General features: G+C 38.6%; 1 protein-coding gene across 1 annotated transcript in view; it reads right to left on the bottom strand.

The window, feature by feature from the left end:
• SYT10 (synaptotagmin 10) overlaps positions 1-14,768 on the bottom strand; it is a 61,627-nt gene that overhangs the window by 43,975 nt on the left and 2,884 nt on the right. The window lies entirely within an intron of this gene.

Genomic DNA, 14,768 nt, shown 5'->3' with positions numbered 1-14,768 from the left:
AAGCCTGGGCTTTTCCAAGCACATTGGCTTCCAGAGCCCCGTGCACTGTTGCACTTTGTTAGGTAGCAAACGAAAATACCTTAGAGGGGTTTTATCTTGCTATGTTACAAAGTCAGTTAAAGTGGAATACACTGCTGAGTGTGCAAACAACCATGCCGTTAAGGCAGAATATGACACCAAATGTGCAAACAGCAACACCATTAAAATGGTGCAAAAGGGCATTTCAGCTGCTTTAAAAGCCCATTTTGTTGTGTGTACAAACACCCTATGATTCTATGACCCTATGACTGTGAAAAGACACTGCAGCAAAAACAGCATTTTCCATTTAAAAATATTGAAATACAATGTTCTAACAATTTGAAAACATTTTAAAAAGTGCTTAAAATGAGAAATACATTGAAACTGATGCTTTCCTGCACACAGTTTCAATTTCAATGAACTGACATTTCTGGAAACAAAGACATTTAATCAAAATCATCTCTAAATTTTTTACTGTAAGGCATTTTTCTCAACCTCAGATAAATTGTATGACTTTTCTCTTATTCTCTGCAAGTTTTTAACATCCTTGAATGGCATAATATTCTTGTGTTGGTCTCAGCAATGCTGCAAACAGTAGTAACAGTAATATTACTTAGTGTTTGGTGGCTGCATCTATATGAGATGCTGGCTGCCCAGTTGTTATTGAGCAGTCTCTTAGTACTTTTTTATACTTGCTTATATTTATACTGGAGTTACTGCTTAGTCATGCTGAGGAATGGCTGTTTCATGACACTGACTGTGAAGTAGCTTCGTGTCACACTTCCTGCCACATGATGCCACTTGTTTAGACACAGCCTGTTTCCAAAAAAAATCCTGCTTCTATTCACTCAAAAGTATTTGTCCTTTTTACCATAGCATCCCAACAGGAGCTCATGCTCAGTTCTTTGCTTGCTATTGACTCCCACATCCTTTTCAGAGGCACTGCTTTCCAAGATACCATCCTCCATTCTGTGGGATGGCCTATTCTTTTTTCCTAGAGGCATAATCTTCCATTTGGCTGTATGACAATACATTTTGTTTGAATGGGCCAAACTTGTCAAGTAATCAATCCAGTCTTTCTGTATGATTGCTTGGTCATTACATATTTACTCAATCAATCTTTGTGTTTTCCACAATTTTTATTACTAATGCTTTTATATTTACTTCAATATCAGCACTTAAAATGCTGAATAATGCCAGGCCTGTTATTAATCCCTGCAAAATTAGGCTAGAAATAACCCATTTGCTGATGATTTGCCACTGATAACTTAGACTGGTGGCCTTCATTGACAACATAGAAATGGTACTCTCTGTAGGAATTTGAAAAACAAAATCTATTTGGAAAGATTGATTCAGTCACCAGTAGAAATGTTAAAAGTATTTATATAGTTGTATAACTCTTATACCTTCAAGGTTGTGGGAAAAACCCCTTACAGCTGAGTTATGGATTTCCACCATATTTTCTAATGAATTAGGTGGTCTATGAAGGAGAATGCTGTTTAAATCCAGGTTCTTTTAATCAAATGGTACTATCCTCTTTAGTTCCAACACAGTTCAATTTTAAATATCTTTTTAAAATTTTAAACATCTATTTTTTTAATTTAAACATCTCTAATTCTAACATTATTGGAGAAAATGTGTACAGTTACACCAGCTTCACATAAGATGCCGTGCTAAGGTGCTATGCTTAGCAGAATCAGTTCATTCCAAAAGTATACTTATTTCATTATCTGTACTGTAATTACTGCCATAAAGCAATAATTATGCCATAAAAGAAAAAGCAGACTACAGAGATAGCATTGTTTCATTTCCTCAACTCAGATGGTCACTTAGTTGAACAATTATTAAAATTGCTTTGCTGCTGTACTAAGCTTGAATTCATCCAAGCCCATCTGCGGAACAATATTAAAATTGAACTTTCCAAATCCTTAATGAATTAGACTGGAAATGTCACTTATAATGCATTTTTCACAGAAAATTTGATTTGATAAATAAAATATCAGGAGACAGTTCTCCAAACAACAGTTTCTTCACATGACTGTTCAGGAAGTTTAGATGAATCTGTCAAAAGATTGCATTTTCTATACATAAGAAGGATGCAAAGACTTAAAGTTAGGGACACATTTGAGGTCTGTATAATTCAAGGTATGCATTTTGACCAGACTGCCCTCATAGACTGCCCTCACTTACTCTGCCATTAAGAATGCTTTCCCTGAGAGATCCCTCTCCCTGCTTCATTCATCTGTTTATCTACCACAGTATCCATTCATGATGGCCCAGGATAGAGCATCACTTCTCAATACCTTGATGAGCATCATGGATTAACCCTACATTCCTGGCCTTAGGCTGTGAGGTATTTTGCTTACGAGAGAAATCCCAGATCTACTGAAATCATTGGCCAAAATTTCACTTGTGGTACTTCTTTGTGAAGAATATTGTAATTTTCTCTACGTTCATCTTAGATTTTATGCTTGAAGGACAATGTTCTTTTTCAGATAGGTTTTCCATCCAAAATTACTGCTTTGCACTCTTGTAAATTTAGATTGGTTTGTATTTCTCATTTCACTTTGTCACATCTATTTTTGGAAGTCCTCGAGTTGTATTTACTTCAGGTTCTTCTCCCTGCGGTGCCGGGCTTTCACTTTTATAAGCATCCTTGACAATGCAGCCGCTAGAAGAAGGGCTGTGTTAGCTATTATTTCACTTTAAATAAATATTCCAGAAATTTCAAAATTATTTTCTGTGTTCTGTGTAGTGCTTTGGGTCATGGTTTCTGTCATAATGGCTTCCAATGATTTATGCTCCATAACAACTCCAAATGATTCTGCTTATGAGGCCACTCACAGAGACACATTGCTAGTATTTCCATATTCCTTTTTTAGTTTTAGTGTAGTCTGACTGTGTTTTAATCCCATGATTTTAAAACTATGTCCCACACCACCCTAGGGTTCCATGAGAGGTCATCAGTGGTTCAGCAAAGGGATCGGGAGTAATGTAGGCTGGGAGGTGATGTGCCACCATTGTCAGGCTGGGTTGCCTGGCTTGGCATCAGCTCACAGGATAGATGCAGGGGTTCGTGGCAGAAGAAGTGATATGAAAGGTTCCATAACTTTAGGAAGTTTGAAAGCCACTATTTTAGTGCTTTGGAAGCATAGTCCATTGAATGGTTAGCATGCAGAAAAATATTTTACAGCCCATGAATGTTCACTGCCGGAGACTGTAGGGGGCTTTGTTATTCTCCAAAAATCTCAACTTCAGTGTTTCTGTAACTTTATTTAAATGCCCAAATTGATTCCCTTGCCAGTCACCCATGTGCCATTCAGTTTTGTCCATAGGCAGCATTCATAGTGGAACACTAAATTATTTATGTAGTTATTAGTTTTATACACCACCTTCCCCTAAAGAGATGCAGTGTGGTTTACAATAAAACCTGGATCCATTATAAACAAAAATACAATTATTAAAATAGAATAATATACAAAATTTTGACAAATTAGGGTGAATGTACTCAGCAGAACCTCTGTAAGACCATCCCATTATTCCAATTTGTGCAATTGCCAATTAGATTATATGTCATCAAGTGTATTTTCTGCACAATTAATCTCATTCATTCATCTGACATTTTTTTGCTGTTCAATTTTTGTTCCTTTGGTAATCTGCAGAACATTACACAGTTGTGCCATTGATCATTTTTACTTGAAATCAGAAGATTGCCAAGTACTATCCTATCTCTACTTCATCCAGCTCTCCATGTAGGTTGGAGAGAATATGCCTTAGCATACCTCAGGAAATGGAAGTTTTGCTTTTTCTTTATTAAGCTAGACTTGTCAAAACACTAGACTCACATGCCAAACTGTAATTATTCTTGTATTTAAAAGTCTAAACAAGACTTTCTCATGTTGTTGTGGAGTTACATTCATATTCAATGACCTTACTCCATTTTTTTTAATTCATTCAAAGCTTTAACTCATTTTTATTCAAATAGCCATACTGCTCAGTCTGTTGGTATCTGAATCCTCAGTAATAGCTGTTTTCTCCATTTGCTAAAGTTCAGCTTTACTTACTTTCTTAGTTTTGGATTTTTATACTGAGAAGCCACTAATCACTAAGGGTGCCTGTACACATGCGGGGAGTCTGCTGGATCATGCTAGTTAGCATGCCCCAGTCAGCCTCCGCATCTTGTGTATCAGCATCCTCGTGCTTCAAAATGGTGATGAGGGCGCTTTAACTAAAGTTTGTTTGATGCATGGGGATGCTGATACATGAGACTCTGTGGGTTGTTTAATTAGACCAGCTCTCGTACCTCCTCTAACTAAAGCGCACCCCCCTGGAGCATGTGTAAAAATGCCCTAATTTTGCAGGTGCTGCAAAATATCCTAGTGCTGATTTCAGCTCTCACATCATGTTTAAATTCTGGTGTTATTCATGTATATCCAGTGTCACACATCAATCTGCTGTCAGGCATTTATTTTAGGACTGCTTGGTTGCATGGCCCCATCTTACATGTTACACTTAAGGTGGGATTAACCAGGTAATCACATCGCAAGTGGTCACCTGATAACAAATTCATTCAATTAATGGCATGATAAGAGGAGGAATAAGCTACAAAATTATTCCATAAAATATTTATAACAACTTTGTAGCTGTTATTGTCATTAACTGAATGCATGGCCAGGAGCCCTCATGGCTAGGTACCCCATCAGCTGATCAGAGCTCACAGCTGTGGGGGGGGAAGGGGGGCATGTGTAACCTTGAGCCTGGGAGCTTCCAGCTGATGCTGGCTCCCAGGGTCTCAGCTTCATGCACCCCTGTGGTTGGGAAACTGAATGGGGACCCCTGGGGTGCTTCCTCAGCTGGGAACCCAGGTCAGGTGATGGGGCTCCCAGCCATGGTAGTTCATGGTGTGTCCTCATGGCTGGAAGCCCCATCAAGGTAAAGAAAACCCAGGACTGGGCTCCCCCTGCACCAGGTGATCTGATTCATGATCCCACAGTCATGCCTGTGATGGCCAGAACCAAAGAAATTAATAAGCAATAAATATGTGCTTCTTGGAGGCATTTGGAACTTTTGTCTAATATGAAGCTTGTAGTTTTGTAACCTGCAAATGTAACTTGTAACTGTTTGTGGAACTGACTAGGCCTCAAAGGCAAAGCTATAGCTGTGAAATTAGCTGACCTAATAGTTCTTTTTCTCTCAGAATTTAGCCTTGATGATGATTAAAACTGGATTTAACCGCCTAGCTTATCCAGTACATTTCAAGAAAAAACATCTCAAAAAACCATAGAGAGTTCTGAAGTGGCTGGATTTAGGCAGGGAAAAGTTAATTTCAAACCTGAAGATGCTATATTGCAATTTGCTTATTGGATAAACCCAAGCTTGGGCAGTAACTTATTATAATGATTTCTAACACCTTTTAACCCCACAGGATAACAGCTATAAAGCAATATTATGAATGGCTACATAACTAAAAAAATAGCATAATTAGAATATAAAAGAACACACACATCATAGTAACCCTCGGGAAGGACGGAACAAAAGGGTCATTGCTGTCCCATGCCCCATGGATCTCTCTTACTCCCTGTGAGAGTGAGGACCAGATTCTGACTGAGGGGCTTCCACTGGTTCGCCTTTGGGCAGCCCAGTTCAGAAACGTCTGACTTCGTTGATTCAACTTGACATGCATCTTCTAACTGAGGGACTATCAATAAGTTACTAACCAAGTGGGAACTCTTGGTTAATTTCTTTATCTGTTTTATTATCACTGTCAATTTCAATATGTATTGTTATGTTGTCTGTTTATTAGCTTAACCTTTTTATTAACTATTATATATGCAAACTATATCTTTTGTTGTCATAAGTAAAATTCATTCTTTTTTGTAAGTGAAATTTGTCATTTTTTTCCTTTCCAACATCACCTCCTCGATCCCGAACCAAAAAGCCCAGTGGCTAATAAAGTTGCAGTGGTCCCTCAGTCTGCAACTAAATTGATATACTCACAGTGCCCAGCTGGCCTGTGACACATGCCTCGTGCCATGCATGTGTGGCATGGCTGGAGGCATGATTGTGTAGATCATGCACTGGATCCCATTGTGCCTTTACCTGCATGTGTAGAGGGACTTTATGATATATATATTTATTATATCCTCAGATTATCCCAATCCATTAAAACCCATCACAAAGATCTTTGCCATCCTGGTCAGTAAATAATTTATACTTCCATTTCGTGATCTGATTTTGAAAACTACCCATAACTCAAGCACACATAGGATGACTTCCCTTTTCAACCTCTATTTAGAGGTTTGTCTTTAAGCAGAATATCTTTGTACAGGAATTGATTGGTGTCCCATAAAAATAACTTATATGCTGTCTGGCATGCTTCTGCCATCCTGTGCGTTTCAGAAGCCACCATAATCCTAGTAGAGATACTTCATTTTGTACATTTCTTACTTTTAGTGAAGACTTTTAGACTACACTGACTATCAGCTTTATTTGTAATGAATTTGTTGCATAAGGAGCAAGAGATCATGTCACCATTTTCTTTACTGTCTCCTTTATCTCTATTGCATGAAACATAAACTAATTATCTCCATGTAAAAGGTTTTCAATGGCTTACTCCTTTACCTATTAGTAGCTGCTGGGTGTGCTACACAGGATGCTATGACACTGTAGCTCATTGCTATGGCACCATAATTTCTTCAGCCATGAACTGTGGTGGCATTGGTGATACATATTGGGTGCACGCAGGTGTACATGTACCCCCTGAACTTGGTGGTGCACCCCTTGCAAAAAGTGCCACCGACACTGCCGGTGGTACCTGCGGGTGGTCGATGCTTGCCACCCCTCTCCTCTCACTGCCAACACCGCTGGCGGCATCTGTGGGCAGTCCCCGATCACTGCCGGCCACTGCCAATGCTGCTGGGGGCATCTGCAGGTGGTCGTCAACTGCCAGTTGGCAGTTACCACCCCCCCATGGCCGCTTACAGAAGCTCTCTGCTCACCACCACCATGCCCCTACTGCCAACACCGTTGCCGCCTGCAGGTGGTTTCTGTAGCCCACCAGTCTCCAGGGCCATGCGGTGTTCATGTGTCATAGTGATGCTACTGTGGAGTACTAACAAGCTACAGTGCAGTAGTTTGTAGCTACTGTGCAGTAGCATCTAAAAATAACCATGTGGCAGCACAGTAACTGGTAGCTGGTTACTGTGCAGTCATTTAGTACTTAAGTACTAAAGTTAAGTAAGCAAGTACTAAAAGACTGCGCATTGACAACTGCATGGTCGGCTGCTTATATAGATGCAGCTGCTGAGTACCAAGAGGTTGACACAAACACTGATCAGCCTATGGCAATGGTTTCCATCATCTGTTTGTTCAATTTCCAAACAAGATCCCTGCAGCTTTCTCCCATGCTTCCTTTAGATACGTGAAGATCTTCCTGCAAAGCCATCTCATTATTGTCCTTCAATTTTCTCGTCTGCCATGATGCCTACAAAAATCTTGAGAATAGTTAGATTGCAGATGTGCTGAGACCCACCAGGTTAAAAAATACATTATTCTCTCTGGTTCAGCACAAGGGTCATATTTCTCTCCTGTGTTGTGCAATGCTTGCTTGGAAAGGAGCTGGGCCATAAGTATGGCTCTTAGGTACTATGGAGTCAATATGTCAATCTAACTGTTCTGCATAGGTTAATTTTATGCTTACTATATGCAAAAAAACCCTTAATTTTGGAATTTCACGTTGGGTAGTCACCAACCATTTTGCATATTTCCAACTTTGGTTACAATTCACTAAGCTCCAGTATCATTTTTTTAAATCTCTTATTTATGGATCATACATCCAATGTCACATGCCACCAATCTATTGTAAAAACTTAGTTGTATCAAGACCTGAGAGGGAATTGTATTTCTGTATCATTATCCTCATCCTCATCAGAGTTCTGCCTTTCTAGTCATGTATGCATTTTCCTTTTAGATTTCTTTGAAATTTGTACTGAGAAAAGGAGTCTCTTGCTTTATCTTAAAGCATGACATTGTACACTGTGTGCTAAACACTTCTACATTGCGTTTTGAAAGCCTTCACATTTTCTGTAAATAAATCTGGTCTATGTGATGAGTTTATCCTTCTGTTCTACCTTTTGTCTTTAAATTAGATGCACTTCAGTTCTTTTAGTGCTTGTTAACTGTCATCTAAGAAGAACAGTTTTTGCTAACCCTGTGACTACTATCTGTTCTTTTCTAACCACATTCCTCTCTGACCTAGTTAAAAGTTTTATCATAAATAATTTTTCTATTAACTATTCACATTCTCATGTTTTAATTTTATTATGTTGTGCTGTATTGTTTTACTTGACAACTAATTTTTTGTAAAGAAAATGTTGTCTGTCCCAAGTAAAGGGGTTTTTGTTGTTGTTTTTTGTTGTGTTTTGTTTTGATTTTTGGTCATATCTTTTAATAGAGCAACTGAGTAATTGGGTAGGAAAAAAACCAACTGTAATAACTGTACAGACCTTGCTAGCCTATTATTGGGTAAGTTTTCCAATAATGGAAGGAAAGAAACCAGACAATAGAAGGTTCTGTGTTACCCAATTCAACATCCAGCCAGTAGAAGGCTAAAAGAGCATAGAAAAAAGGGAAATAATATCCTTAGGGTGGAAGATTACCAAGTGCAAGTGAAAGTCAATAGCTGCTTTTGAGCAGGAGGGGCAGGCTGCATACAGCAGCCTGGGAACTGTGCCTGACAGCTGAACAGAGAAACAGGCTATGGCTGATCAGAGACCAGCAGTTGCCAGACCTGAAGAATGCAGGACAACTGTCTGCAAGTAGGAGGCAGGATGCCAACTGCATACACACATCAGGAAGATGGTGTTGAGGGGCTTTTATGCTTATAGCACTGTGATTCCAGAGTTTTGATTCTGGCAACCCTAATAAAAGAATCTTCTATTACTTAAGAGATATGCATTTTCTTGAGAACTCACGGAAGGGTAGAGCTACCAAAAGGAATTAATGCTCAAAGTGGAATTTAGACAAATTTAGATGGCTAAATTCAAAATGCAAATTCTCAAAACCCCCACTGCAAGGAAACATTTTTCTTAGTACACTGGAATATTCATTGCACCAACAACAGTAAGGGGTAAGAGCACTTTCCCAGAAGGGGAACTCTTGGGGTGCATCCAGATGAGTGTGTGTACATGCCAAAAATACAGGTGCAAAAAAGCCTGTGCCTAAAAGAAACGGGTTAGCAGAAGCGACGGCAGTGTGCACTGGCCAATATTGGAGCCTAGGCTCCTTGCTGCCAGATTGCCACAGCTGCAGCACCTGAAAACCCCCAGGAACCCAGGTAAGGCTGCTGGAGCCAGCCCAGGTGCTGGCCCTCCCCTCCCCTACTCCACCTGGGGCAACATGCTGCACACCAGACCATGTGTGCATGGGAATTCCCTAGGGACAAGTAGCAGCGACACATATTGTGCCACTGCTGCTTGTCCCTGGGGTAAAGCACATTCCCGCTCTTGGCATCATCCGATCTCCCCTGCATTTTGAAAGAAAAGAGTGATTTCTGCTAAATTTGTGAAAGGAGAGGTTTCGAGTTGAGCATGATGAGTAGAGGAAGGCATCCACCAACAGCACTGAATAAGACAGCTAAATCTCAGACAGGGACTGAATTTAAGATACTCACAGTATTGGCTGGCTTAGGTGTCGCCCAATAAAATGTAGTGCTATTATTTGGAGGCACCTACCTTACCCCATTCATAAGTACCTAAAAACAACTCAGTACAGCATCCATGTCCCTTTGTGTATCTAGGCCCTAATACCTACCCTACTTTGCCTCAGCAGGAACGTCTACATGTGTATATTAATGTGCTGCAATACACGCTGGTGCTTATCAAACAGGAGTTTATTGCTTCTGGGCATGTAGTTACATGGGCGCCTGGAATCACAGCATTTTAAGCCTACTCCATTTGTGAAATGATTTACTTCTGACACCATGCTATGCAGTTCTAGTACAAAAGAGCACTGTTAAGACAGTGAAGCTTTACTTCTCAACCCAAATTCCCTGCATCGATATTTCAGAAAAGAGGACTTCTATAACATGATAGGGGGCAGCTTTCCTTCACTATTCTTTATTCTTACAAGATCCTAGCCCATTTTAGGAATGATAGGGGGAAATAGTAAACTTAGGTTGTTACTGTTCCTAAGCATTTCCCCACCTGCAGTGAAAATGAGGTAGGGAAATAGTAAGACAGCAAGTCAAAAGGTGTATTCCCTGTAAACCAAATGGGAGTCTCAAGTTCTATATTTCTGGTACGTACAAAGAAACAAAATGCTTGTAAACATCAGGTATCCCCAGTAAGCAAAGGAAGCATAATAGCTATCATTCTCCAAATCAGGTGCCTAAATTTAAGTACCTAGAAAAAAAGTATAGCACCAATAAAATTGGGTTAATACTCAGAAATGCTCCCAAATGGAAATTCTGTACGCTTGATGCCTCTGAAAGTCTGGCCAATTAGATAGATTGCAAGTGATTGCATATATCAGTCTCATGAAATTTTGCAAATTTCCAGCAAATGCTTTCTCTTGTTCTCAATCTAATGTGTTTAGAAACTTGCAAAACTATTCCTCTTGATAATATCCAGTGGCAATGAATTCCACATATATTGTGTTAAATATTGCTGCCCCCTTTTGGCTGGAATTATTATCTATTTTTAGAGGTTGGGAAAAATATATTTTTCCTGTTAGGAAACTAAATTTATGATGAAGTCTAGGATTTCTTTGATGCACCTTGTTTATTTATAAAGAAGGTACAAAAGCATGTTATCCTGAACACAGTAGGAATCAAATGTCAGGAGATGGTATCTTTGCCTCTTTTCAGACAACACTACATTCAAAAAGCTCTTTCTTCCTAGTTTTTTTTCCAGTTACGTTTCAACCGTGTGTTCTTTTGTTTTTTTCTTCCTGTTCCTTCTCTGCATCTACTTCTGTTGCATTTCTCATCATATGTCTATCTAATACACAACTTCACGAACCAGTGTCCTAAAACCTGCATGAACTATGTCTCGCATAGTTCAATACCTACTCAAGCCTTGCCATGTGTCTGTGTTTGAGTGGGGGTGCCTGTTGTTCCAGCTGGCATGTTTCACAAAGGAATGCAATTGCTTGGTACACTTCACCTGATTGAAAGGCAGTTATTACACCCACCAGCTTAAATGAGTTTTAACTCCACCCATGATAGTCTACTTTCTGCTGCCTATTTTAAATCTGTTACTTTTGAAGGCAGTTCCTTATTCTTATATGGAACAGAAACGATCCATTTTCCTTAATAACATTTGCTACTGTATATTTCTCAATTGTATCTCCTATTATTTTCTTTTTAAACTTAGTTTTAAAGTCTCTTCATGTATGGAACCTCACCAATTTCTTTCATTATTTATGCTATTTTCTTCTGCATTTGGTCTATGTTTACCATCTTTTATGACATGCAGGGTGCATCTACATGAGATGTTTACTGAAAAGCTAATTAACTTGTCAGTAAAGTGTCAGTGTCTACACATGCGGTGCTATTAGGCCAGAGTAAACTGATTAATTTCTCTATAGGATAGTACTGCCCAACACAAGTACTATACTACAGTGGAGTTACTTACTCTACTGTAACACATGTGTAGACATTGACCAGGGCATGAGGGTGCTACAGGGCAGGGTTGTCTGCTGGCTAGCCCCACGCTGTGCCCTGGCCAGCCCCTCCACAGCATGCTGAACCAGCTTGGAGCATCCCTAGGCTGGCAGGCTGACCCCTGGGGCTCCCTGTCACCTGGGGCTTCTTTGTTCTAACTCAATGTACTGTGGTCCTGGGTGTACATGTAAACACTGCACCTGGGAGCAATAAACTCCAGTGTGAACTGCATTGGCATTTATTGCATTGAATTAATTTCATGTGTAGATGCACCCACAGTGACCAAATTGAACATAATATTCAAACTAAGGACATACCGTCATTATATACATAGCCATAATTATTTTCTCTTCTCTTCTTAATGCTGCCTCACATCTTTCTTACTTGACAAAGAAAGTAGAAAGTCTCCCTATCAATTTGAATGGCTTCTGTAAACTTAATGAAGTTTTTCTCTCTTCCAGGCAAAAATATGACTGAGGGGGGGCAAGGGCAGACCTTTCCAACACAGCTGCTAAATGACCCAGATGGTAAGAGACTGATGAAGTTCCACTGTACAGGGGAAGTGGTTGGGGAACTTATGCATTCTATGTATCAGGTTCTCTATGCATCATGTTTTGGGAGCAGAAGCCAAAAGGAATCTGTAGCTGTGGCCATCCAACAGCCACTTACCCACCGTGGAGTAAGATGAGGGGGGGATACTACTGCATATGTGTGAGGTGACAAGCAGTGGAGTGTTCCTTCATATTCTGCGTCCACAACAGAAAATCACTGTACCATACAGCACCTCAAATCAAATGCTCGTATCTATGCTAAGATCAACCATTCAGGATTGTCACAGGAAAACAAAAAATAGGTATGTCTTCATTCTCAGAATGAAAACAGAGTCCTAATCATTCCAATGGAAGCCAATGAGAGCTGTGGTGTCCAGCACCTCTGAAAACGGCAACATTGTCCATAAGCATTAATAAGATTTATCCATGCTTATGAAGAATTGAAGAGACCATCTGTTTAACTTTTAATGGCCACATTTCTAGAAGCATGCTTGAAAACTGTAATTACATTTTTTAGCATATAATACCCTTGTGAATGTGCATGCTGGTGTTTAAATGTTTAAGTATTTAGATACTAAAATATTGTCAAGTATTAGCAACTAATGTTTGTTGGTGTTTGTTTTCTGTTGTCAGCAAATATTGAATTATGTTTACTAGCAGTGTTTAATTAATGAGATAATTTTTTATTTAATCTGAGTGTAAAGGTAGTTGAGAGCTATTATTTGATGACAATACTATGAGGAGGAAAAGTATTTGCAAATAAATTCAAATGCTTCTTTCAAGACTCATGGATATCACCCTAACTAATGCAGATTCATATTCTGTCTTCCAAAGAAAATGGTATCTTGATAGAAGTGTTTGGTCAAATGCAATAATTCAAGAAGAAACCATCATAAACCACTGGTTTCCAAGTATAAGAGCAGTCATAATAGGTAAACTGAATAAAGTTTTTAATTTCTATGGTGACTCTTAAGTAACAGGCACCATATAAACATAAAATAAAAACTCGGGTTGTACAAGCAATGTTCAATATCTCCATTTGATGCCTTCTACAATTAAGGAATCTAACTGCCCTGTTTGCAGAGATGTTGTTTTCAAAACATGAATTACTTTAATCTTCTTGAAATATAACTGATAATGCTCATAATGAACACTGATGCTTTTGTAAGAGTACACAAGCATGTAGAAAAAGCTTGCCACTCTTTGAAAATCACATTTTTCTTATTTCCCCGCTTTGGAATAGACTGCTTCTTTCTCCAATCCCATAGTGATTCACTGATGTGACTTTACTAATATGATCTAAAAGGCTGTTTTTTAAGTATCATAACAACCTGTGGTGAGATTTAGCCACTCTTCTTCCTCATGCTGAGAAGTACTTTATTCAGCAAGCAGTTACTTGGTACCAATGGTATTGACAGCCCTCTATTATAGAAAGTACCATTGGACATAATGAAGGGTACTTATTAACTTTGTTATGACTAGAGCTGGTTAGAAAATTAGAATTCAATTTCAGGAAAATTTAGAGGTTTTGAAATTCATTTTGAGTACTAATGGAACATATCTGAGATTTTTTTTCTTTTTTTTAAACTGGGACTGCGAGAGAGAGAGAGACGTATACTATGGCATATGGCATATTAGTAAGAAATACGGAAAATTACACTCATAAGAACATTCTGTATTCATTGCTTTCCATGTAAAGATTCCAAAAAAACTCCAGATTATTAAATGATAAAATAGGTGAACTAAGTACGTTGTATTTCCCAAGTTAAATATGCTAACAAATATTCCCCAAAGAGGTTTGAGACATCTAGTATTCTTTCTTAATAACCAAAAACAGTGTTTATTGTTATAGAAAACATACTACTTAGAATCCTATGAGCAAGCCATTTTATGTTTCTACCTGAATATCTTTCACTTTGTGACATATATTTGCTCCATGCCAATGAATAGGAACCAATACAAATGAAAAGAACCTGTGTATAAAAATTCAGTGTCTTTCTGTCAAACAGTAGCAAGTTGGCTGATGATTCTGAACACACTATACTGACTGGTTCTGAGAAAATGCCCCCAAGAAGAAACAACTGTAACACTATACAGTTTAATAACAATACAGGTACCCAATGTGTTACATTTCTGAACATAAAAAACTTGCTTTATCAGTACCTTGGAGAGTAACTGTGACCCTTTCACATCTAATTAATCTATATTAAAACCTTTGTGTGTGTTTAATAAGATTAATGATGGCTCTCTGGGGAATCAATATACAGTGCTCTTCAAATATCATAGTAAGAAAACAGCCTCGCTCTAAGTAAGGTTTTGAAGATCTCCACTTTAATTACATCCCTATTTCATCTGATACCATCTGGACCAAAATGATTAATATTGCTTGATTAAAATGAATATGTTAAGTGCTTATATTTAATTTTTACAAATATGCTCCTGGGATCTCAACCTAATAACAATCAAGTACCACCTCTAACAACATTTCTATACATACAATTTATAGCACAAACCATATGATCTGACACTCCACCTGC

This window comes from Crocodylus siamensis, chromosome 4, assembly GCF_052110815.1.
Source record: "Crocodylus siamensis isolate JL-2025a chromosome 4, ASM5211081v1, whole genome shotgun sequence".
NCBI lineage: Eukaryota > Metazoa > Chordata > Crocodylia > Crocodylidae > Crocodylus > Crocodylus siamensis.
This window is presented reverse-complemented; position numbering and strand designations above follow the sequence as displayed.